This window comes from Dendrobium catenatum, unplaced genomic scaffold, assembly GCF_001605985.2.
Source record: "Dendrobium catenatum unplaced genomic scaffold, ASM160598v2 fragScaff_scaffold_601, whole genome shotgun sequence".
In the NCBI taxonomy this organism is placed as follows: domain Eukaryota; kingdom Viridiplantae; phylum Streptophyta; class Magnoliopsida; order Asparagales; family Orchidaceae; genus Dendrobium; species Dendrobium catenatum.
Genome location: NW_021319063.1, coordinates 1,807,157 through 1,810,687, shown reverse-complemented (window position 1 = coordinate 1,810,687; position 3,531 = coordinate 1,807,157).

Below are 3,531 nucleotides of genomic sequence, written 5' to 3'. Positions count from 1 at the left end.
TTAGCCTATATGACAATCCTTAATATTTTTGATCCTGCAAGTGCTATAACTTAAACTGCAACTCAAAATTAAAATCATTAGAAAATCTAATTTTTTCTAAATTTAAGTTTTGCTTATAACCCGATAAAACTAAGAATGTCATTTTCATGTCTCTTATTAGACTACATTAATATTAAATATTATTATTGTAATTGTGATATTTTTTTTATTTTGTATTTCACTATCAATAAATATTGATGCACTTAAAAAAATTTAAAAATTTTGATTATTGATTTTGGAAAGATCAAGATTACTCTTGAAAAATATACAAATGTACAAAAAAAATGCGCAATGGTTCACAATTTGAAAAAGAGGAACAAAATAAGCCCACAAGTAAAAAGATGCACAAAAATGTGTCACAACTATTGAAAAAGATGTGCAAAGAGCCACATGTGGTAGTTATTTCTTTCCACAATCTTTTAATCTCTTAATTCAAATTGATCTTTTGTACATTTATATTTTATATTGACATTTGAAATATACAAATTTTATATTCATCCTTTTTGCAATGATATTCTTTATCTTAGTGTCTAAATTGATTCATGTTTTTTATATATACTTTTTATCATCAATTTTATATCTCTTCTTAAATTCTATGAATCATTTTTATTTGCCTAATGACTTAATTTTATTTGCAAAATTTGTTTCAATCACTTTAAAGGATTAATTATCAAAAGATTATCATATGACTGCTTACATTTCTGGTTTTTTTCTTCATCTCTTTTTGCCGTTGTCAAAAAAGGTGAGAAAATATTTTTTATATCATATCATATTATTCATATCTTTGTTATCGTATTGTTCATATATTTGTTCTGTATTTGTATTTGGTTTTGTATTATATCTGTTGTATTTAAAAGAGAGAGAGAAAGAATAAAATTATTGTGCAATGCCTCCTTATTTTCATATGTTTATCAATTCAAGGGGAGTTTAGGAGATTCTTAGAATTTGAAATTTATACAAACAATAATTGTTTTGCCATTATCAAAAGGGGGAGATTGTTGAGAGAGTTGCTATTTGCATATTTTACATTCTTGCAACTTGTAAAGTTTTGATGATTCCAAATATTATTATTTTAAAGTTTTGTTTTCTCCTAACACTTTGTAGAAGAATTATTTTTGCTCTTGTGTGGACTAATATTTTAGGATAATCAAACTCCAGACTAATGAAAACTTCAAATCAAAATTCAACATGAGATAATTTGTAAATTGAAGCTTGTACATTTCATTGTATTGAGTTTGAGAGGGAGTGATTGTAATTAAGTAACTTAGCACACATGCACACTTAGGGAGATCTTAAAAAAATTGTACTGATTGTACGGGACGAACCAGGATCGTACGGGACGATCAAGTCAGTTTTCCCCTCGGAAGAGAAATGGAATGAACAGGAAGTGAGAAAATTTTTCTTAGTTCTGATCGTCCAGACGAACTCCTATTAATCCTAGGACGAAATGCTCTCTAGAAAATTTTCATTCAAATGAAATCCTATTCGTGCAAGGACGAAATGCTCTCTTGAAATTTTTTTGTTCAGATGAAATCCTATATTTGGCCTAAGATGAAATACTCTCTGTAAAAATTTCGTCCATATGAACTACAATTCATCCCAGGATGAAATGCTCTCTAGAAATTTTTTGTTCAAACGAGCTCCTATTCAATCCAGGATGAAATGCTCTCTGTAAATATTTTGTCCAGACGAGCTCCTGTTCATCCCAGGACGAACATGCTCTATGCTTTCAATTTTTGATAACATCCTGCAGTTTATCGAAACCAACCCATGGTATAACTGTTCGTACCGGATGAACTTAGTTCGTACGGGATGATAATCGGTTATGAAGTTAGTTTGTACCAATATACATTGGGTTCATATGCAACTGATTTAAGTAAGTTTGTCCAGAATGATCCACGATCGTACGGGACGATCCACTATGTACATACTTGAAAATTAGCAGTTTTTGGACAGTTTTTTGTGTCTTTCCTATAAAAAGTCCAATTAAAGCTGCCTCTTAATCTTTTTACCTACTGATCTTCGTACCAACTGAAGGGAGACTCAAGGAGTGAGTGTGAGAGAGTGTTTAAAGGATGATTCATACTAGTAGAGCATGACAAATTCACTTGGTACTCAAAGGTAAGAATCTCTGCTTGTATTTTTTTTATTGCTTCACTATTTTCTCTCTTTCTTCTAGATTTCTTATGAGAAGATCTGTCAAGGAGATCCGGTTCTCTGCCAACACTTGGAAAGTGTTAACAGCTGAAGGGTTCTCTACCCAAACTTGAAGAGTGTAAAAAGATAAAAGGTTCTCTACCCACACTTGGAGAGTGTGAAAGGACGAAGGGTTCTCTGCCCACACTTGGAGAGTGTGAAAGGATGAAGGATTCTCTGCCTACACCGGGAGAGTGTGAAAGGACAGACGATTCTCTGTCAACACTTCGAGAGTGTAAAAGGATGGATGGTTCTCTACCAACACTTAGAGAGTGTAAAAGGATGATGATTCTCTATAGCATCGGGTAGTGGTGGAAGAGAGTTTTTGTAAAGGCTTCTCCGCCTTGCTGTGGGTGCAAAAGGAGAGTCACTAGTGGTATTAGTGTAATACTTGGAGGGTGCCTCTGGTGAGTGGATGTAGGTCGTGTTTGACCGAACCACTATAAATCTTGTGATTTTTTTTATTTTCTACTGCATTTTATTTTAATGTTTTACTTGTGGTTGAAAAACCTTTTTCTACAAAATTCATTAAAGTAAATTTTTGATATAAAATTTTAAAAGAGGGTAAATTTTTAATTATCAATTCCCCCCCCCTCTTGATTAGCCGCAGTGACATAATCTTAGGTTTAACAACCTAATTCATATTGAACAAGTTTCAACAGGAAGTGGTTATGGGATCAGCTTAAGAATTTTCATTGTATTTGTAACTTGCCTTGGATGGTGGGAGGGGACTTTAGTGCTATTTCTTCGCCTTCTGAAAGGTTAGGTGGTTCGGTCCCTTCTTATCGCTCTATGTCTGATTTTAATAACATGATATTGCATTGTAATTTGATTGACATTGGTTTTGTTGGTAATAAATTCACGTGGAATAGGGGTCACCTTTGGCAGAGGCTTGATCGTGTACTTTTTAATGATTCTTGGATTAATATTATTAGTCTTACTAATGTTCAGCATCTCAGTAGAACCTTGTCCGATCATTCTCCTTTACTGATCAATATCAACAGTAGGACCTTGGCTTAATGCTACTTCTCAATTCATAATTCAAAATATGTGGTTACTTAATAATACTTTTTTTGAAATGGTTAAGAATAATTGGCAAGCTCCCTTACACCCTGATAATTCTATTACTGGTATGAAAAGCTTTGGTTTAATCTTAAGAGGTTGAAACAAGCACTGAACTGGTGGAATCACAATGTTTTCAAAAATATTTTTTCTAATATTATCCAAGATGAACATTGTGTTTCTTTTAATGAAAACTTATGTCAAAATGACCTGTCTGATGTTAATTGTTCTTTA